A 23,273-nucleotide genomic window follows, 5' to 3' on the forward strand; every position below is an offset into this window, starting at 1 on the left:
CTGGTGGAGAGCTTTTAAACACACACACACACACACACACACACACTTCTCAGTAGGGGTGGAAGCACTTCTGTGCAGGTATTTCAAAAAGTTCATCAAATGATTCTCTGCCCTCACATACTCCCTAGTGGCCCCAGGGCTGTAGGCTTTAGAGATACTAGACAAGAAAGGGTAAGCTGGAAAGTTCTGTTTTAGGAGAATGATTAAAATGAAAGATTCAACTGGGGAGAAATCAGACAGAGAACACCTTATGGAGAGGTTATTGCAATAGTGCAAACAAGAAGCCATGCGGATCCGTGCTTCGGAGCCAGCTGTGGAGACGGCTCTGTCAGCCACGTTTATGTAATGAAATGGAGCTTACCTTCTCAACATTGATGACGATTCCGAATGTCCACAGTAAATAATACGTTTCTAGGTCTGCAACAAAATTGTTGCATGTTCTTGCCGTCTAAAGTTAGCAGGTGTCCCCACCATGAGGCAGCTTAACCATTCCTTTCCTGGCTGTGCATGACCCCTCCCTGAGGCAGTCAGTTCCACAAAGATATGATAAGGCCTTTATCAACGGCCCCGTCTGCCCCATCCCTCAGCTCCCCCATTTTCTCTGAAAGGTGCTTGGAACACAGGTTTAAAACCACTCATCTAGGCTGGGTGCAGTAGCTCACGCCTGTAATCACAGCACTTTGGGAGGCCGAAGTGGGTGGATCACCTGAGGTCAGGAGTTTGAGACCAGCCTGGACAACGTGATGAAATCCTGTCTCTACTAAAAATACAAAACATTAGCCAGATGTGGTGGTAGATGCCTACAATCCCAGCTACTTGGAAGGCTGAGGCAGAAGAATTGCTTGAAAACCCAGGAGGTGGAGGTTGCAGTGAGCCAAGATCATGCCATTGCACTCCAGCCTGGGCAATAGAGCAAGACTCTGTCTTAGAAAAAAAAAAAAAAAACACTAATCTAGACAGGAGAGCAAACAGGTGTGTCTCCCCTGCTCTTAGCCCAGCTTCCGGCCTGTCTGGAGCCCAGAAGGAGCGGCTGGGCAGGGGCATGGCAGGACACTGCTGGGACCTGTCTGGCCACAGCCTTTCACAGGGAGTGATCACCTGACATGAGGAGGATTCAAAACTAGCCACCAGCCTGCGGTCCGAGCTCCTTCAAGCTCAAGGGCCTGGGGGATCCTGACGAGTCTCCAGGGAAGAGCACAGAGAGGAGGAGAGAGGAAGGTGGCCTGCTGGCCTAGGGCTGTTTTCTGCCTTATGTCAGCCTTTCTGCTTCTAGGTAAGATAGGACAAACACAGAGGAAGATGGAGAAATCGTTTAGGGCAACATCCAGAAATCTCATTCTCCAGAGCTGCAGAAAATCCAAAACAGACAGGTTAAAGTTCTCCGTAGGATCCCTGTTTTGGCTTCCTTTTAGCTGCAGATGAAACACCGATTTCACTGGTCAGTACACACAGCCCGGCTCGCATTTGCCTGCGAAGGCATCCGCGGAATCGCCTGTCCCTTCACTTTACCACCTCTCCAATTCCACACTTATGCAACGTCCAACTCCCTTTCCACCAAGCTATAGTTGCCGGGACAGAGTAGCGCACGTCCTGTTGACAATCATTTAACTCCTTCCTGGCGTTGCTTGGGAAATCTTGAGGAGGAGGCGATGTGGAGGAAAAGAACGTTCACTTCCCCAGGAGATGTTTCTCTCCAGTTTGGAGATGAACCTCATGAATCACGTGGCATGGAAGGATAGTGGAAGAGGCATGGGAAGGGACTTTCTGGGCTATAGTTACAGGGATAACCAGGGGTGGAGTGTGGGTGAGGTGGACTTTTCACTTTGGCTCCACCAACCACATGGTGGATGGATGGTCCAAGAGGTCTTCTCACGATGGTGATAAAAATGGCACCCACAGATCTTAGAGGAAGCTGAGAAGGGCAGCGAGCAGAACACACAGGAAGTAGTCAGTCAACTCACACAGAATACAACGTCCCTTCATTCCCCACACATTTTATGTCACACTCATGTTTACTTCTCTCTAGATTTTCAGGAGTCAGGAAAACCTGAGAATAAGAGGGGAAAACGGAGGAGAAGCATGTTAGGGAAATTTTGTTCAGTGACTGTAAGGAAGAATCACAATAGATCCAGAGAGAGAGAGAGAGGAAAAGGTCAGATAAAGGCCAAAACCTTAGGGTTGATGGACAGAATAGACTTCCTGGAGGGGCTAGCTGCCTGCATGCAAATCTAGGTAGGCTTCTATGGGAGCAGAAACAGGAAGGAAGGTCGAGCCCTGACTCAGCTTCCACCATTTGCCTACCAGCCCAGCCCATCCTCCCGCCCCTGGCAAGAAGGGAGTCTTGGCCCAGGAAGGAGGGGCTCACTTGCCTCTCCCAGAGTTCACACTGTTTTTCTCTGCAGGGAGGCTCTCAGGCCCGAGCCCTGGTATCTCTCATTTAGGAAACGCAGAAGGTCTCAGCTCTCCACAGGAAGGACCAATACTTTCACCATCAATTGCTCAGACTTTCACCGGCAGGGGGTGGACCATATTTAACCAGAAAGCCTCTGTCCAGTCATCAGCTACAGCCTCCCACTCATGTCAACATCTTCACCCTGTCTGCCATACTGGAAGTGGCGAGACCTGGTCCCTGGATCCTTTCCATGGCTTTTTTTTTTTTTTAATTATTCTTTTTGCCTTATGACATGGAACTAGGATCCATGGCTTCTAATGAGGAATGAGACTCTTTACATGGTCAACCCAACATTGCCCCGTTTCAGGGATGAGCAGTGAATCCTGAGTGAATGCTGTGCAAGTTAGATGCGCATCCTACGTGGTGGGGAGACACGAATAGGAATGCCACAGTAATATTTCTGCAGGGAACATTTATCCTTGAGTCCTGCCCTTGTGGAAGTATGTTACCAAGAAACGCATTCCCAATGGGCTCCAGTCCTGTCTTTCACCTACATTTTCCACGCAACCTGTATTTTTCTCACCTGCCCTTCTTTTGTGACTTGTGATGGAAAAGGTGAACTGTCACCTGGGACCTCTTAGGTCCTGGTTTCATGCCATGAATGATCCCGCACGGGAATTAAGATGCCACCTTCAGCACTGTCATCATTTCTGTGCTTATATAGGGTATGGGAGATTCCGTTTCTTTCTCTACTCTCTCCTACCCTTTTTTTTTCTGGCTTTGCTTGCAAAATCACATTTATTGAAATTGACAGCGCCCAAGGGAATAAATATATACAATCAGAATGGGGCCAGGGTTGATGACAAATAGCTTCCAAGGCTGCCAATCAACTTTGAAAGACATAGATGGAAAATACAGGGCGAAAGAGGGCATACAGTTGGAAGTCCTGAAGTAAGCTCAGGGCCCAAACGTATCCAGAGTCCAGCTTACGATTTCCCTGAAGTGGGAAGTGAAAGGCCAGTAAGATTTCGTTAGCTACAAAAGGGGAGACAGTTATCACCAGGGAGAGAAAAGAAACCAGAATTTAAAAGGAGATGAGGCGCTGCACACAGTGGTTTATACCTGTAATCCCAGCACTTTGGGAGGCTGAGGTGAGAGCACTCAAGGCCAGGAGTTTGAGTTCAGCCTGGGCAACACAGCAAGATCTCATCTCTACTAAAAAAATTAAAATTAACCGAGTGTGGTGGTGCATGCTTGTAGTCCCAGCTACTCAGGAGGCTGAGATGAGAGGATCGCTTGGGCCCAGGAGTTTGAGGTGACAATCAGCTGTGGTTGTGTCACTGCAGTCCAGCCTGGGTGACAGAGCGCAATTCTGCCTCAAAAAAAAAAAAAAAAAAAAAAGGCAAACTCGTTTACTTAAATACATAAAAGGAACAGTAGGGTATTTGCTGACTGGGGATGTGTGCATGGTAAGGTGGGACTTGAACCTAGGAGTGACGGCAGCAGTGGCCCATCTGGAGTGCCACTGCCATCATGCCTGCCTGCAGCAGGCAGGCAGAGCCCGGCTGCACCCGACACTGAACAGGCAGGAGCCCCACCCTCCCCGGCACAGCTGCAGTCACCCAAACCATGGCGCAGACCTGGGCATCCCTGTACTCTTGGGGGCCAGGAAGGCCCCCACTGCTCTCATGGCACAATCACAGCTCACTGTAACCTCGAACACCCAGCTTCAAGAGATCCTCCCAGATCAGCCTCCCAAAGTGCTGGGATTACAAGCCTAAGCCACCGCTGCTGGCCCCTGGGGACTTTCTGGTTGCCATCGACGCCCTCAGCTTCTACCTACCAGCAGAAAGTGGGAATTGTGCCCCTTTCAAGGCCACGCTCAGGCTGGGCTGCCGCGTCTTCCTGCTCCTGGTGAATACACTGCTCCCTGCTAGTGGCAGTCCTCAGCAGTCCAGCTCCACCGACAGTTGGAAAACGGAAGAAGAAAGAGAAGTCCTGGGGCTGCTGGGGTTACTGAGGCGGAAGGGCATCTCGGAGAGGGCCCTGTGTGAAATAGGGACATGGGGGCTTAGTGGTGGCACCTGCAGACCTGCATCAAGCCCGCGCCTCACCTCCACCCCAGGTGTCTATTTTGCCTGTTCCTAATAGTGGTCAGCCTGCTGGAGACCGTCTTCATCACCCACCTGCTGCACGTGGCCACCACCCAGCCCCCACCCCTGCCTCAGTGACTCCACTCCCTGCTGCTGTCCTGCATCAGCCCAGGGAGATGCTGTCCCATTGTGCCCCAGAAGGGAAATGAGGGCCCGGGTCTCACCCCCACCCACCCGCCTGGTGACGGAAGTCAGCACTGCCCATACTCGCCCTTCCCACTGGCCCCACGCTTCTCTAATCCTGTCCCCTTCCCACTTCATGACCGAGTCTCTGTCCTCTCCACAGGCCCTAAGGAGCCGGGGGAGTTAGGGAAGGAGGTGAGACCCGGAGAGACCGAGCTAGATGGAGACTCAGGATGGACAAAGACCCAGCTAGTGGAGCTGTGGGTGCAGTTCAGCCTCGCGATGGACGCCCTGCTCTTCCGCCTCTGGAACATTTAAGAGTTGAGTTCTGAGTGTGAACAGCAGGGTTCAGTTGAGGCCGTGCCAGGCGCTGCTTCTCTGCTGCAGTCTGCATACCCAGCATACCCACGTAACCAGTCCCAAACATGCCAGGATCTCTGCTCCGGCCCTCACTCTGCTTAAAGAGAACCCCTGCTAACACTCCCAGAAATGAGACTGCGTTTCCAAATTAGAATGAATTCAGAGTATACATCTTTATGTTAGAAATAGAATTGAACAGAAACGAAAGACTTTACCATAAATGACTACAAATATGTACCAGAAAAGTAACTCATGTTATTGGTATGGAGGAAAAGGATTAGTTTAAAAAGAATAGGCTAACACATGTCATTCTCTGTTAATAAGTATTTATTGAGCCAGGCGCGGTGGCTCACATCTGTAATCCCAGCACTTTGGGAGGCTGAGGCAGGTGGATAACCTGAGGTTAGGAGTTCGAGACCGGCCTGGCCAACATGGCAAAACCCCATCTCTACTAAAAAATACAAAAATTAGCCAGGTGTGGTGGCACGTGCCTGTAGTCCCAGCTACTCAGGAGTCTAGAGGCATAAGAATCACTTCAACCTGGGAGGCGGAGGTTGCAGTGAGCCGAGATCTCACCACTGCACTCTAGCCTTTTAGACTCCATCTCGAAAAACAACAAAAATAATAATATTTGTTGAGCACCTACTATGTGCTAGACACTGTTCTGAGTGATGAGGATACAGCAATGAAGCAAACTAATAGAAATCCCATCCTCATGGAGCTCACACCGCAGGGAGAGAGAAGAGACTGACAATAAAGAAGATAAATAAATGACGTCAGGAAAAGAATGGGAAATGGGGGAGGGGTTACCTGTACAGGCCGAGTCGGCAGAGCAGGGCTCCTGATAACTTCTGCCTGGCTGGCTTCGGGCATTATTTTACAACACCCCGAGGAGGTAGAAACGACTTTCCAAGAGGCTCAGAGGGTATGTGACTTGCCTGACATCGGGCGACTCTTTCAGTGATTTTGTTTTTGTAGTTTTTTCTTTTTCTTTTTCTTTTTTTCTTTTCTTCTTTTTTTTTTTTGAGATGGAGTCTCACTCTGTTGCCCAGGCTGGAGTGCAGTGGCATGATCTCGGCTCACTGCAACCTCTGCCTCCCCAGTTCAAGCAATTCTCCTTCTTCAGCCTCCCGACTAGCTGGGACTACAGGCACTCACCACCACACTCAGCTAATTTTTGTATTATAAGTAGAGACGGGGTTTCACCATATTGGCCAGGCTGGTCTCGAACTTCTGACCTTGTGATTCACCCACCTCGGCCTCCCAAAGTGCTGGGATTACGGGCATGAGCCAGCGTGCCTGGCCATAGTTTTTTCTTTGGGTGAGGCTTCAGCTATGCATTTAACAAACTTTTTTTTTTTTTGAGACAGAGTCTCCGCCTGTCTCCCAATGGCATGATCTCGGCTCACTGCAACCTCCACCTCCCAGGTTTAAGCAATTTTCTGCCTCAGCCTCCCAAGTAGCTGGATTACAGGCACGTGCCACCACGCCCAGCTAATTTTGTATTTTTAGTAGAGTCGGGGTTTCTCTATGTTGGTCAGGCTGGCCTCGAACTCCATGTTCCCAGGCTGGAGTGCAGTGGTGTGATCTGCTTACTGCAACCTCCGCCTCCCAGGTTCAAGCAATTCTCTGCCTCAGCCTCCTGAGTAGCTGGGATTACAGGTGCCCTCCACCACACCTGGCTAATTTTTTGTATGTTTAGTAGAGTCGGGGTTTCACCATCTTGGCCAGGCCGGTCTTGAACTCCTGACCTCTTGATCCACCTGCCTGCGTCTCCCAAAGTGCTGTACAGATGTGAGCTACCGCACCCGGCCTTAACAATCATTTATTGGGCACAGGTGATAGATAGTAAGATCAAATGTCCTTGGCTAAGCCCTGTTCGAGACTTGAGGATGAATCAAACACAAGCTCTGGATCTCACCCCAGGCTAATTAAGGCAGAACCTTTAACGTGAGCCCTAGCCTTGGTAGGTTTGAGAGCCTCCTTAGAGATCCTAACGTCTGCTTGCAGACAAGAGTGCCAGACAAGAGGCTACAGGATCTTAGTAGAATGTCAGATTTGAATCCTGAGGACACTCAAGTCATGTGCAAATTTTAGTTTACAAATGCATCATTTTAGCAACCCTGCGTTCGCAGGTTATCAGGAACGGTCGGTCCTTAGTGATATGAAAATCAAAAGACCTGGAAAAAAAGGGCTAGGATTTGCTAGTCCTCACCGCCTCGATGCGGGGACCCTCCCCCTGTGAGGTCCTTGGTGACCTTAGGGTATATGCAGAAGTGCATGCCGTGCAGAGTATACCTAAACTACCCATATGTTCCTGACTAAAATTTGGACACACTGTCAGATTCCTTTTGTGATTTGTAAAATACATGAACAGCTTTATAAAAATCTACAAATAAATCGCATTCAGACTTAGTGAATTACCTTCATTAAAAAATAAAGTTACATGAAAAGAAATACAAAAGTTCCAGAGAAGGCCGGGCACGGTGGCTCACACCTTTAATCCCAGCACTTTGGGAGGTGGAGGCGGGCAGATCACGAGGTCAGGAGTTCGAGACCAGCCTGGCCAACATGGTGAAACCCCATCTCTACTAAAAATACAAAAATTAGCCAGGTGTGGTGCTGGGCAACTGTAATCCCAGCTACTCGAGAGGCTGAGGCAAGAGAATTGCTGAACCCGGGAGGCAGAGGTTGCAGTGAGCCGAGACTACACCATTGCACTGCAGCCTGGGCGACAGAGTGAGACTCCGTTTCAAAAAAAAAAAAAGTTCCAGAGAAAGCAATGATTACATTATAACTAATATGCAGCTCTGATTTTCCTGATTGACCTGCTGCCGAGTTGACGAGTTGATAAAGTGTTATTCCATCTGTCCTGGTTGAGCAAGAACTCTGCTTAAGTGTTGAGGGGTCTGGTGCGAAGCAGAGGCCCGGTGGCTTCTACGGGTTTTCAGGAAAGGTTGTTAATTTAGGCTCCTCTTGGACTGGACATAGAAAGTTATTTTAATAATAGTAGCCAACATTTGCTGAGTGCTTTCTTTAAGCCAAGCCCATCACATTCACTACTCATCTGAACCTTACAGCAATTCTGTGGGGTAGGTACTAATATTATTTCCACTTAGAAGGTAAGAACATCAAAATAGCAAAGGTTAACATCCTTCCCTGATCACATAGCAAGTAAGTGGTCAAACTGAGATTTGGACTCGAATTTGTCAAACTCTCAGTCCCCTGTTTGTTTGTTTGTTTGTTTGTTTTGAGATGGAGTCTTGCTCTGTTGCCCAGCCTGGAGTGCAATGGCACGATCTCTGCTCACCACAACCTCCACCTCCTGGGTTCAAGCAATTCTCCTGACTCAGCCTCCAGAGTAGCTGGGATTACAGGCGTGCACCACCACACTCAGCTAATTTTTTGTATTTTTAGTAGACATGGGGTTTCACCATGTTGACCAGGCTGGTCTCGAACTCCTGACCTCATGATCCACCCATCTCAGTCTCCCAAAGTGCTGGGATTACAGGCATGAGCCACTACGCCCAGCCAGTCCTCTATTTTAACACATCCAGGCCATTGCCAGGGAGTGCAGAAATTAGGTAATTCTTAAACATGAAAACGTAAACATTAGACTCTGAATTCAGAACAATCCCACCAAAGAAGTCCTATCTCACTCTAGCTGGTAACTCAACCTCAGAGTATCAGTCTCCACTGTGGCCGCCATCAGCCTTTGGACTGACCCATCTTCCCCAGCTCTCAGAATTTCCTTACCTCTCATGGGATCCTCAAAAACTGGCTTGTTCACATGCACAGATGAAAGCGCGTGTAACTTGTGAGATCTGAATAGACTCTACGGATTGTACTGTTAAAAGCTAATTTTCAGAAAAGGGCAAAATCTCCTATGAATGTGAAAAGGAATGTGTTAAAGAATTGGTTAAACTCATGTGATATGAGATAATCAGGCAGATGTCATAAAAGGCTCCAAGGAAAAGTCAAGAACCATCAATTTATATAGAGTAAAGATATCAAATTGCAAATGGAGACACAACTGGTTTTTCCTCGGGGGTTGGGGGGAAAGTCAACTGGAAGTCTACAGGACAAGAGAGAGTTTGCATATTGACAATGTCCAACTTTACCTGAATCCTGTGTTCCCAGAAAATGGCAATGGTTAAGAAATCCCGCAACCCTTTTGTGCTCTGGGAAATGGCTTACTGCAAAGAACCACTCTTCCCCACATAACTAGACAAGACTCACTGTCCGTTCTTTGTCACGATTCCCATAGGACTTACACGTGACTCCCTCGACCTGTGATAAGGCCAGTCTTTTCCCCTTTTGCCTGAACCTGCCCACGAGACCAGACACAGACCTTCCAACTCCCCGTTTTTTGTCACATGAATGATTAGCTGAGATTAGGATGACTTATCCCCGAAACCAGCTAGACATAGAGGGAAACATTTCCTGGTCAGCTAACTGGCCAGGACTCCCTCTGATTGCAAAACAATCCCAACTGTAAATCACCCCACCTATAATTTGTCTGCTCATCCCTATAAAAGTCTAAGACAAAACTTCCCTGTCAAGACACCCTGACCTTCAGATCTGGGTAACCGCCGTACTGCGATAACCTGAATAAAATTAATCTTGTTAACTGGTTGGTTTTTGTCTTCAAGAATATTCATCAATTGCCTGCAATGTAAAAAGAGCTGCAAAATAGCTCAAAGACAGTAAACAGGGCTAGAATCCAACAGCTGGGAATAGTTGCTACGGTCAATGAATAGTTGCTCATGGAAATACAAAACTTTTTTCTATAACCTTCTCCCTTTTCAATAACTTCCTTTCTAATCTCCAGGGAAGGTTATACGTTGTTGTTTTTTTTTTAAGACTAGTCAAGTGCAGTAGGGAGAAAGAGGGAAGGAATAGAACAAGGAATCCCATCTGTAACTGACTATGAACAATCAATCGAGATAACCCACTACCTTCAGGCCAGCCAGAAAGATTATCCTTTTTTTATTCTTTTTCTTCTTCTCTTTTTTTTTGGAGACAGGGCTTCGCTCTGTCGTCCAGGCTGGAGTGCAGTGGTGCGAACTCAGCTCACTGCAACCTCCGCCTCCCAGTTCCAACCGATTCTCTTGCCTCAGCCTCTGGACTAGCTGAGATTACAGGCACCTGCCACCACACCCAGATGATTTTTGTTTTTTTAGTAGAGATGAAGTTTCACCATGTTGGCCAGGCTGGTCTCTAACTCCTGACCTCAAGTGACCGGCCCATCTCAGCCTCCCAAAGTGCTGGGATTACAGGCGTGAGCCACCCCGCCCAGCCTTTTTTTCTTAAGAGACAGAATCTCACTCAGTCATCCAGGCTGGAGTGCAGAGACACGATCATAGCTCACTACAACCTCAAACTCCTGGGCTCAATTAATCCTCTCCCCTCAACCTCCGAAGAACCTGAGACTAAAACTGTGTCCCAGTACATCCAGCTAACTTGTTTGAGTGATCGATTGATTGATTGATTGATTGAGATGGGGCTTTGCTACGTTGCCCAGGCTGATATTGAACTCCATGATCTCACCTCAGCCTCCTGAGTAGGGCTACAAGCACATGCCACTGTGCCTGGTAGAAAGATTCTTTTTGGCCACAAAATGAAACTGGTTTCATAACATTTGGCTTCCGTATTTTCATATGTACAACAAGGGTGGTAAACTACCATTCAGACCTTCTTCAGTTTGCTTTGCTAAAAGTTTTCAAAAAATCTCAAATTTGACTTTCGAAAGCCTCTTGAAGCCAGATAGCCACACTAAGAACTCACCACCAGATTTCACCAATTTGAGTGAATTCCTCTCTTCTTGAGGTCCTCAAAATATCCTACCTGGATTTGTGAGACTGCCAACGCTATAAACCAGGTACCAGGCCAGTTTTCCTGGAAGGGCCTTGTCAGCGTTGGTTCCACAAAGTCGACCTGAGTTCTTTAGAAATATCTATCATATTTGATTAAATGAGCACCTTCTAAAATATGATACTCCAGACAAGGCCTTGCATAACCAACGTTTCCAATTCTATCCTGGTAAAAAGGAAGACAGTCCCATCGAACCTATGCCAATAACCACATTGTCATGAAAATACAATAATTATATTGTCATGAAATTAAGACTATTTTATAAGAGTTTCCAAATTCTGTAGAGGTCAGGCAGGGAGAATAAGATATCATTTACAAATGTTTCGCTTCACTGTGAAAAACAGTCTTAAAAAAAGAGTTATAATTACTAAATCGTTGAGTTATACATAGCTTAAGAGGAAATAAAATGGGCTTTCTTAAATATCTGGAAAATAGGATATTATAATGGCCAGACTCAGTGGCTCATGCCTCCAATCCCAGCACTTTGGGAGGCCAAGGCAGGTGTATCACTTGAGATCAGGAGTTCAAGATCAGCCTAGCCAACATGGTGAAACCCCGTCTCTATTAAAAATACAAAAATTAGTCGGGAGTGGTGGTGCACACCTGTAATCCCAGCTACTTGGGAGGCTGAGGCAGGAGAATTGCTTGAACCCGGGAGGCAGAGGTTGCAGTGAGCCAAGATTGCACTACTGTACTCCAGTCTGGGCAACAGAGTGAGACTCTCTCTCAAAAAGAAAAAAGAAAAAATATTACAACAACATCAACAATATTTCAAATGAAAACTGCAAGTGTCCCTTCTCAGTTCATTTGATCCTTTGTAATTAATTATTATTCGAGTAAATCTTCAGTTAACAATCTCATGAAATCCATTGGCTTCTCAACTAGAGTTCTAGAAATCCTGACTCAGTCTACTTGTATGGTCTCAAAGCTGTTTAAGTGCTGCCATCAGATACGATGCCCAAAGTACCCAGCATAGTCCTTTCCCACAGGATTCTGTGATAATCCTTTATGGAATACGGAGCACTGTGGCTGTAGCTGATTGTTGAGCTTTCAGGGAAGTATCAGAGTAAAATAAAAAACTATCTGTAGATAACAAAAGACTTAAAATGGTTATAATTAGCTTACTAATTTATTACTCATTATTTTAAAACATGAAAGATCCGATGAGAGTTCATTACAAGAATTGCACCACTGACAAGGAAATTTGGTTTTTCTGTGAAATGCAAAACAGGATAATAAAGTCAATCCAACAACAGCTTTTGGGCCGGGCGTGGTGGCTCACGCCTGTAATCTCAGCACTTTGGGAGGCCGAGGTGAGTGGACCACTTGACGTCAGGAGTTCAAGACCAGCCTGGCCAACGTGGTGAAACCTCATCTCTACTAAAAATACAAAAATTAGCCAGGCATGGTAGACCACACCTGTAATTCTGGCTACTCAGGAGGCTGAGGCAGGAGAATCGCTTGATCTCGGGAAGTGAAGGTGGCAGTGAGCCAAGATCATGCCTCTGCACTCCAGCCTGGGCAACAGAGAGAAACTGTCTCCAAAAAAGAAAAAAAAAGAGCTTTTGACAAAATCATTATAAATGTGACAATTAACTAGATCTTCAAAAAAAGACAGTGAACGGTAATCTAATTTATATAAAGGGATGAACAGAATCGTTACAGAGAAAAAAATGAAGATATAACATATAACAATCCTGACAATATATCCTATATAAGAAGGGGGTCAGGAGTATTCGGGGGTCTTTGAATGGCTATTCTTAGGCATACATTTTAAAACATCATATATCATGAATTTGCTAAGTTTACAGCAAGAACATACAAAGAATATGTTAAGAACATCAAGAGATTCAGTGAGTCTGAATTTCTGAGTATCTGTATATTAATAAAACTACATAAATAAGTGATCTGAATTCCTAGTTGAAACCTACTGGCTGAGAAGATGCTAGATTCAAATTGAAGAAGTAAAAAGGTGACCATGTTAACAGTAAGAAGAAATCATTAAAATGTAACGGAAGGCTTCAATCACATGGCCAGAGGTCTGCTGCCCTCTCCTGGAGGCAGTACCCAGTTCAGTTCTGGTCCAAAGGAAGGACACTGGACATAGACGCACGCAGAACCTCTAGACTTACTTTTTCTTTTTCTTCCTTTTACTTTTTATTTTTAAATGATTAAAAAAAAATTTTTTTTTGAGACAGAGTCTTGCTCTGTTGCCCAGGTTGGAGTGCAGTGGCGTGGTCTCAGCTCACTGCAACCTCCACCTTCTGGGTTCCAGCAATTCTCCTGCCTCAGCCTCCGGAGTAGCTGGGATTACAGGTGCGCGCCACCACGCCTGGCTAATTTTTGTATTTTTAGTAGAGACGGGGTTTCCCTATGTTGGCCAGGCTGGTCTGGAACACCTGACCTCAAGTGACCCACCAGCCTCAGCCTCCCAAAGTGCCGGGATTACAGGTGTGAGCTACCGCACCTGGCCGAATGATTTAAAATGTACATAAATGTTGTAGAGTTTGTACAAAGAGCTCCTGTATACACTTCTCCCAGATTTTCCAATTGTGGATATTTTATTTTATTTTATTTCATTTTTTTGAGACAGAGTCTTGCTCTGTTGCCCAGGCTGGAGTGCAGTGGCGAGCTCTCAGCTCACTGCAACCTGTGCCTCCCGGGTTCAAGTGATTCTCCTGCCTCAGTGTCCCAAGTAGTTGGGATTACAGGCACCTGCCACCATGCCTAGCTAATTTCTTATATTTTTAGTAGAGATGGGGTTTCACCATTTTGGCCAGGCTGGTCTCAAACTCCTGACCTCAGGTGATCCACTGGCCTCAGCCTCCCAAAGTGGTGGGATTACGGGCATGAGCCACCACGCCCAGCCTCCAATAATGTCTTTGATAGGTCCAGGACCCAGTCCAGGAATACACACTGCATTTAACTGTTACATCTCTTCTGTCTGTCAATCGGGAACACTTCCTTAGTCTTTTCTTCTCTTTCATCACTTGGACATTTTGAAGAGTATAAGCTAGTTATTTTGTAGTTATTTTGTCCCTCAATTTGGATTTGTCTAATTGAACTTCTTCAACTACTCATGATTTATGCATTTTTAGTAGGAATAACCCAGAAGGGGTGCCAAGTTTTTCTTAGTGCATCATAGGAAATACACAATGTCAATTTGTCACTTTAGTGATGATAACTGTCACCACTCACTTAAAAAGAGGTCTGCCAGATTTCTCCACTGTAAAGCTAATTAGTAAGTATGGCATACAGATAATTTTTTAAGGAGAGATACTTTGAGACTGTATAGTCATCCCATTCCTCATCATGATGGCTCTGGCATGAATCAATTATTCTGTGACCTGTACAAAATTGCAATTTTCTAATTCCATTATTTCTTCTATACTTACTCATTGGCATCTAATAGAAAGTAGAACTTTCACTTCTCCTTTATGCATTCATTCATTCATTTATATCAGTATGGATTCGTGGATTCCTCTTTTATTGGAAAGATTATAATTCATTATTATCAATATTTATATCGATGATCAAATTCTTTGAGCTTACTATAGACCAACACAGAAGAAAGCAGTGGCTGATGATGTGGCAGTGATAGGAACTTGCAGAAAGTGACCATTTCATTTGTCAGTACCCTTCTGCCAAAGACCACTAGAAACACACCTGCAGTTAAACAAGGCGGCTTTATTACTTACTGCAAGAAAGGAGGACACAGATCACAGGGAACCATGGGGAGCGTCAGAGAGTGTTAAAAAGAATCTGTTACAGGATTTGGGCTTTAGTGGGATGATTTGGGGAGAGTCTAAAGAAGTAGGGATTTGTTTAAGATTGAATGCTGTCAGAAACGAGGGCAACGAATGTTCATTTACAGTTAACCCCACGCCAAGACCCCAACAACCACTAATCTACTTTATGATTTTATGAATTTGCCTTTTTTTTTTTTTTTTGAGACAGAGTCTCGCTCTGTTGCCAGGCACCAGGCTGGAGTGCAGTGGTGGGATCTCGGCTCACTGCAACCTCCGCCTCCCAGGTTCAAGCAATTCTCCTGCCTCAGCCTCCTGAGCAGCTGGGACTACAGGCACGTGCCACCACGCCCAGCTAATTTTTGTATTTTTTAGTAGAGACGGGGTTTCACCATGTTGACCAGGATAGTCTGGATTTCTTGACCTCGTGATCCACCCGCCTCGGCCTCCCAAAGTGCTGGTATTACAGGCGTGAGCCACCATACCCAGCCTGAATTTGCCTTTTCAAGACATTTCATATAAACGGAACGATACTATATGTGGCCTCGTGTGTTTGCCTTCTTTCACTTAGCATATTGTTCTCAAGGTACATCTATGATCTAGTGTGTATTGATAAGTTTATTTCTTTTTATTGCTGAATAGTATTCCATCATATGTGCTCAGGCACAGTGGCTCGTGCCTGCAATTCCATCACTTTGGGAGGCTAAGGCAGGAGGATCACTTGAACCCAGAAGTTTGAGAGCAGCTTGGAAAACATAGGAAGATCCTGTCTCTACAAAAAAAATAAAAAAATAAAAACTAGTAGGGCATGGTAGAGTATACCTGTGATCCCAGTTACTTGGGAGGCTGAGGCAGGAGGATCACTTGAGTCCAGGAGGCTGAGGCTGCAGTAAGCTGTGATCATGCCACTGCACTCCAGCCTGGGTGACAGAGGACGACCCTGTCACATATCACATTTTATCTATCCATCTGCCATTTGACAGACACAGGTTATTTACAGATTTTGGTTGTTATGAACATTCACATGCAAGTCTTTCTGTGGACATGTGTTCCTGTCTCTTGGGCAGACACCCAAAAGCAAAATTGCTGGGTTGTCTGGTAGTTTTATGTTTAACTCTCTGAGGAACTTCCAAACTGTTTTTCCAAGTGACGTCACCACTTTACATTCCCACCAGCAGTGTAGGAGGGTTCCAGCTACTCCATATCCCCACACACATTGGCTGTTGTCTTATTTATTTATTTGTTGTAACTTTCATTTTTTTGAGACTGGCAGGGTCTCACGCTGTCGCCCCGGGTGGAGTGCAGTGGTGAGATCTTGGCTTTCTGCAGCCTCAACCTTCCAGGCTCAAGAAATCCTCTTGCTTCAACCTCCTGCGTAGCTGAGACTACAGGCGTGCGCCACCACGCCTGGCTAATTTTTGTATTTTTTTTGTAGAGATGGGATTTTGCCATATTTCTTAGGCTGGTCTCGAACTCCTGAGCTCAAGCACAAAGTGCTGGGATTACAGGCATGAGCCACCACACCTGGCCTGTCTTATTTATCACAGTTATTCTAATTGGCATAAAATGGTACCTGACTGTGTTTTAATTTGCCTTTACCTAATGACTAATGATGTTGAGCATCTTTTCATGCACTTACTAGTCAAGCAGCCTTTTAAAAAGGATGTAATTCTCCCAAAAGCGCAAACCATGCTCTTGGCACTGGGAGAGACTTCCAGTGCCTTTTTAAGGCCTTTAGGCCACAGGCACACTTATTTTGGAATCTCCCACACACAGTATAATAAACACATGAAAAGCTATTCCTATCCCACATATTAGTTACACAAGTATGCAACCATTTATCTGATCCTCCTGCGAAGATGTCTTAATCTGTTTGTGTTGTGTAAAGGAATATCTGATGCTGGATAACTTCTCAAGTCAAAAGGTTTATTTGGCTCATGATTCTGCTGGCTGGAAGGCTGGGCATCTGGTGAAAGCCGTGGGTTGCTTCCACTCATGGTGGAAGGTGAAGAAGAACCAGTGTGTGCAGAGATCACACAGCAGGAAGGGACGCAAGAAAACGAGGGAGGACGTGCCAGGCTCCTTTAACAACCAGATCTTTTTTTTGTGTTTTGGAGATGGAATCTCACTCTGTCACCAAGGCTGGAGTGCGATGGCACGATCTCAGCTCACAGCAACCTCTGCCTCCTGGATTCAAGTGACTCTCCTGCCTCAGCCTCCCGAGTAGCTGGGATTACAGGCACGCACCACCACGCCTGGCTAATTTTTATATTTTTAGTAGAACGGGGTTTCACCACGTTGGCCAGGCTGGTCTCGAACTCTTGACCTCGTGATCCACCCGCCTCGGCCTCCCAAAGTGCCGGGATTACAGGTGTGAGCCAACAACCAGCTCTTGTAGGAACTAACAGACCAGGAACTGACTCATTATTGATGTCGAATGAATGGCACCAAACCATTCATGAGGGATCTGCCCCCATGACCCAAATACTTCCCACTGGGCCCCACTTCCAATACTGGGGATCAGATTTCAACATGAGGCTTAGAGGGACAAACATCCAGACTACAGCAACAGATATACTGTTGAAATCCAAACTTTTCAGATTTTAGAACCATCATAGGCTGCCTATACCATATATGATGTAATACTTTCATAGGGGTCTAGTATATTATAGGACCCATAATCAAAGACATTTATATTTCTGGGGAAAAAAGCATGAATATTCACACTAAGGGGAATAAATACAGATCATAAATACGTTCGTGTTAGAACAGGTTAGGTTGTGCTTCCAAATGAGTTTACCCCAAAACAAAAAAATGTTCTTTTCAGAATTTTCTGGGTTCCAGAATTATGGATAAAGACTTGTGGATCTATTTATAACAATATAAGAATTGAATTGGCTAGCTGATAATGTTCACATTTTTGACATTAAATATTTATCTAATTTTTTAATGTAATATGAAATATTTATTAACTTTTTGTTGTTGTTTTTGAGACAGAGTCTGTCGCCCAGGCTGGAGTGCAGTGCTATGATCTTGGCTCACTGCAACCTCCACCTCCCGGGTTCAAGAGATTCTCCTGCCTCAGCCTACTAAGTAGCTGGAATTACAGGCACGTGCCACCACGCTCAGCTAATTTTTGTATTTTAGTAGAGACAGGGTTTCTCCATGTTGGCCAGGCTGGTCTTGAATGCCTGATCTCAGGTGATCCACCCACCTTGGCCTCCCAAAGTGCTGGGATTGTGTGAGCCACTGCACCTGACCAGTTTGCTAGTATTTTTTTTTTCTTTTGAAACAAAGTGTCACTCTGCTGCCCAGGCCTGAGTGCAATGGCACGATCTTGGCTCACTGCAACCTCTGATGCCTTCCAGGTTCAAGCGATTCTCCTGCCTCAGCCTACTAAGTAGCTGGGATTACAGGCATGTGCCACCATGCCCAGCTAATTTTTTGTATTTTTAGTAGAGATGGGTCTCTCAAGATCAATATAATGTTTAAAAAAAAAGAAAAGAAAAGAAAAAGAGATGGGGTCTCACCAGGTTGGCCAGCCTGGCCTCGAACTCCTGACTTCAGGTGATCCACCTGCCTCAGCCTCCCAAAGTGCTGGGATTACAGGTGTGAGCCACCATGCCTGGCCTATTAATGTTTTTTAATTTTGAAGTTCTTTTGATATTTTGCAGCCAATAATTTTTTCCCCAAATCTCAAACATGTAGTAGCCCAGTGGAAATCTCAGGTCCAGCAGGGCATGGTGGCTCACGCCTATAATCCTAGCACTTTGGAAGGCTGAGGAGGGAGGATCACCTGAGCTCGGGTGTTCGAGACCAGCCTGGCCAACATGGCGAAACCCTGTCTCTACTAAAAATATAAAAATTCGCCAGGTGAGGTGGTGGATGCCTGTAATCCCAGTACTCGGGAGGCTGAGGCAGGAGAATCACTTGAACCCAGGAGGCAGAGGTTGCAGTGAGTTGAGATCCTGCCACTGCACTCCAGCCTGGGCTACAGAGTAGGACTCTGTCTCAAAAAGCGAAGAAGAAAGAAAAAAAAATCTCTTAGGTCCTGTATGTAAAGTGCCCTGCGCTTTACAGGTAAACTAGCCCTGCGGATTTATACAAAAGAGAGAAGTGATTCACAAACTGGGACAAAACAAGGTCGCATGGAGGCCGGGCGCAGTGGCTCACGCCTGTAATCCCAGCACTTTGGGAGGCTGAGGTGGGCAGAGCACTTGAGGTCAGAAGTTCAAGATTCAGCCTGGCCAACATGGTAAAACCCCATCACTACTAAAAAAATATGAAAAAAAGTTAGCCAGCTATGGTGGCGGGCACCTGTAGTCCCAGCTATGCAGGAGGCTGAGGCGGAGAATCGCTTGAACCTAGGAGGCGGAGGTTGCAGTGAGCCGAGATCGCACCACTGCACTCCAGCCTGGGCGACAAAGCAAGACTCTGTTTCCCCCCGCAAAAAAAAGAATACAAAAGTACAAAAATTAGCCGGGCATGGTGGAGCGCCTGTAATCCTAGCTACTCTGGAGTCTGAGGAACGAGAATCACTTGAACCTGGGAGGCGGAGGTTGCAATGAGCCCAGACAGCGAGCTCATGTCAGCCTGAGCGACAGAGCGAAACCCCATCTCAAAAAAAAAAAAAGAGTAGCGTGGACTTGTAAGAATAGTACAGGAAGACTAATGGCCAGAATAAGTTGATGCTTGGAAATAACACTGAAATGAGGAAGGAGAACATTTACTCAGTACCTGTGAAATACCCAGCATTGTGCTAACTTTTTTCAAATGCTATCTCATTTAATCATCATAAAAAACCTGTGAAGGGGATATTAATACCCCCATTTTGCAGATGAGATAAAATACTCAACGTTTAAGAGACTTCCCCAAAATGAAACAGCCAGTATGTGATGGATTCTAATCCAAGTCTTCTGATTCCAAACTCAAGTCTTGATAGATTCAGAACAGAAAATGTACGAGGAGGTTCATCCTTGAGAAAGAGGCAGATTGGTCTGACCTCCATAATCAGGGCTGCTGCGGACCCCTCTTGAGGTAGGAGGCAGGACTGGACTCCAGAGATGGGACTCAGACAGAGGACCAGATTGAGAACTAGCTAAAACAGGGCCAGGATAGAAGCAGCTTTCAATCAGACACACCCACCAGTGTGCCATGTCAATCTACCATTGCCATGGCAACACCCGGAAGTTACAACCCCTTTCCATAGCAATGACCCAATGTATACTACCCCTTCCCTAGAAATTTCTGCATAAATGGCCCTTTAATCTGCATGCAATTAAATATGCATTTAATTGGGTATAAATATGACTGCAAATTTAAGTGGGTATAAATATGACTGCAAATTGCCCTGAGTGGCTACTCTGCCTAGAGGACAGTCCTGCTCTGTTCCACAGAGCTGTAACTTCACCAGAGGTGTAATGCCGCGTGTTCAATAAAGCTGTTTTCTGCTACCTCTGGCTTTCCTTTGAGTTCTTTCCTGGGCAAAGCCAAGAACCCTTGTGCGCTAAGCTCCACTTGGGAGCTCACCCGTCCTGCATCACTCTGAGCCTCACCCAGGATCTCCATCTGGCCCTGATGGTCCACTCCACAGCCTCTACTGCAGAGCTGCTTTATCCATCTGTGGCCCCATAGCAGTTCTGGTGGCTGTAGGTCCAGCCTCCATTCACTGTCCAAGCAGAATGAAGAGGAATTTCTGGTGCCCTTCCACATCTCATGGGGACTGAGGGAGGTACAGGAGTGCAAATTCAAGCCCTTTCTCTGCCTAACCACTTTGCACCTCTGTTTCTTCTCTCTAGCAAATTCCATATATTGCTTTGGGGCCACAAGGAGTGGCAAGTCCCTTTCCAGGGTCCCAAATGAGTAGGAGGTCAAGAGATTGAGACCATCCTGACCAACATGGTGAAACCCCAACTCTACTAAAAATCCAAAAATTAGCCAGGCCTGGTGGTGCATGCCTGTAGTCCCCGCTTCTTGTGAAGCTGAGGCACTAGAATTGCTTGAATCCATGAAGCAGAGGTTGCAGTGAACCAAGATTGTGCCACTACATTCCAGCCTGGGCAGCAGAGCAAGACCCCGTCTCAAAAAACAAACAAACAAACGAATTAGGTGGACATGGTGGCACATGCCTATAGTCCCAGCTACTCAGGCTGACAGGGGGATCACTTGAGCCCAGGATTTTTGGGCTGTATGAGCTACGGTCACACTACTGCACTCCAGCCTGGATAACAGAGCAAGACCCCATCTCTAAAAACAAACAAAAACAATCTAAGAACCGCATAGTCCCGGAAGTTCTAGCCTGAGCATAAGCAAGAAAAAGAAAGAAAAGGCATCCAAACGGGAAGGAAAAAGTCAATTCATCTGCTTGCAGGTGGTGTTATTTTATATGCGGAAAATCCTAAAGCTCTCACAAAAACGAGTAGCATTAAAACTACTAAATGAATTTAGCAAAATAACAGGATACAAAGCAAAAGAACAAAAGCGAGTTGCATTTCTGTACATCAACAATGAATGATCAGAAAAGGAAGTTACAAAAACAACTCCATTTACAATGGCATCAAAAGGAAAAAAAATACTTGGGAATTAGCTAAAGAAGTAAAATTATTGTACAATGGAAACTATAAAATATTGGTGAAAGAAATTTTTTTAAATATAAACAAGTGGAAACACATCTCATGTTCATGGATTGGAAGACATAAAATTGTGAAAATGTCAATACTAGTTAAAGCAATGAACAGACTCAGTGCAATTCCTATCAACATCCCAATGTCGATTTTTGCAGAAATAGAAAAATCCATCCTAAAATTCATATGGGATGTCAAAGGACCTTGAATACCTGAAACAGTCTTTAAAAAAAAAAATTAAGCTGGAAGATTCACACTCCCTAATTTCAAAACGTACCACAGGCCAGGCACGGTGGCTCATGTCTGTAATCCCAGCGCTTTGGGAGGCCAAGGCAGCTGAATCACCTGAAGTCAGTAGTTCGAGACCAGACTGACCAACATGGCGAAATCCCATCTCTACTAAAATTACAAAAATCAGTGGAGTGTTGTGGCAGGCACCTGTAATCTCAGCTAGTTGGGAGGCTGAAGCAGGAGAATCTCTTGAACCCAGGAGGCAGAGGTTGCAGTGAGCCGAGATCGTGCCATTGCACTCCAGCCTGGGCGACGGAGTGAGACTCTGCCTAAAAAACAAAAAGACAGACATATAGACCAATGGAATAGAATAGAATAAAGGACCCAGAAATAAACTCTCACATAAATAGCCAAATGATTTTTGCAAGAGTTCCAATGGGGAAAAGACAGACTTTTTTTGTGTTTTTTAAACATAACATGGAGTATGAAAAAGACAGACTTGCCGGGCACGGTGGCTCACGCCTGTAATCCCAGCACTTTGGGAGGCCAAGGCAGGTGGATCATGAGGTCAAGAGATCGAGACCACCCTGGTCAACATGGTGAAACTCCGTCTCTACTAAAAATACAAAAAATTAGCTGGGCATGGTGGCGCGTGCCTGTAATCCCAGCTACTCAGGAGGCTGAGGCAGGAGAATTGCCTGAACCCAGGAGGCGCAGGTTGCGGTGAGCTGAGATCGCGCCATTGCACTCCAGCCTGGGTAACAAGAGCGAAACTCCATCTCAAAAAAAAAAAAAAGACAGACTTTTCAAGTAGTGTTGGCAAAACTGGATATCCATGTGAAAAACAATAAAGTTTGACCCTTACCTAAAACCATATACCAAAATTAACTCAAAATGGATAAAAGATTGAAGCTAGACCTAAAACAATAAAACTCCTAGAAGAACACACAGGGCAAAAGCGTCACAACACTGGACTGAGCAATGATTTCTTGGATATGGCAAAAGGCACAGGCAACAAAAGAAAAGACAGACAAATTGTGCTTCATGAAAATATTAAAAACCTTTTTTATTTTATTTTAATTATTTTACTTGATTTTTGTTTATTTTTTTGATATGGAGTCTCACTTTGTCACCCAGGCTGGAGTGCAGTGTCGTGATCTCGGCTCACTGCAACATCTGCCTCCCGAGTTCAAGCGATTCTCCTGCCTTAGCCTCCCAAGGAGCTGGGACTACAGGCGTGTGCCACCACACCTGGTTAATTTTTGTATTTTTAGAGAGACGGAGTTTCACCATGTTTCACCATGGTCTGGATCTCTTGACCTGGTGATCCGCCTACCTCGGCCTCCCAAAGTGCTGGGTTTACAGGCGTGAGCCACCGTGCCTGAACTTTTTCATTAATTAATATTTATTTATTTTTGAGAAGGAGTCTTGCTCTGTTGCCCAGGCTGGAGTGCAGTGCTGCAATCTCGGCTCACCACAACCTCCACCTCCCGGGTTCAAGCGATTCTCCTGCCTCAGCCTCCTGAGTAGTCAGGATTATAGGAGTGAGCCACCGTACCCGGCCTAAAAATCTATGCATCAGAAGACACTATTAACAGAGGGAAAAAAGACAACCTACACAATGGGAGAAAACATTTGCAAATTATATAGCTGATAAGGAATTAATATCCAAACTGGTCATAGAACTCCTGAAACTCAACAACAAAAAACAACTTGGTTTAAAAATGGGTAAACAGCCAGCCGTAGTGGTTCATGCCTGTCATTCCAGTGC

General features: G+C 45.6%; 1 long non-coding RNA gene across 1 annotated transcript in view; it reads right to left on the reverse strand.

Annotated features, from left to right (window-relative positions):
* Nucleotides 1-3,553: 3,553 nt before the first annotated feature.
* LOC110569046 (uncharacterized) overlaps nt 3,554-23,273 on the reverse strand; it is a 49,325-nt gene continuing 29,605 nt past the window's right edge. Inside the window, exons 4-5 of the long non-coding RNA XR_010338934.1 lie at nt 4,236-4,438; nt 3,554-3,764 (exon numbers count right to left, since the gene is read on the reverse strand). This is a non-coding gene — a long non-coding RNA (uncharacterized LOC110569046). The remainder of the gene's footprint in view (nt 3,765-4,235; nt 4,439-23,273) is intronic.

The sequence above is a fragment of the Aotus nancymaae genome, unplaced genomic scaffold, assembly GCF_030222135.1.
Source record: "Aotus nancymaae isolate 86718 unplaced genomic scaffold, 86718_ANA_hifiasm-v0.15.2.pri h1tg000067l, whole genome shotgun sequence".
NCBI lineage: Eukaryota > Metazoa > Chordata > Mammalia > Primates > Aotidae > Aotus > Aotus nancymaae.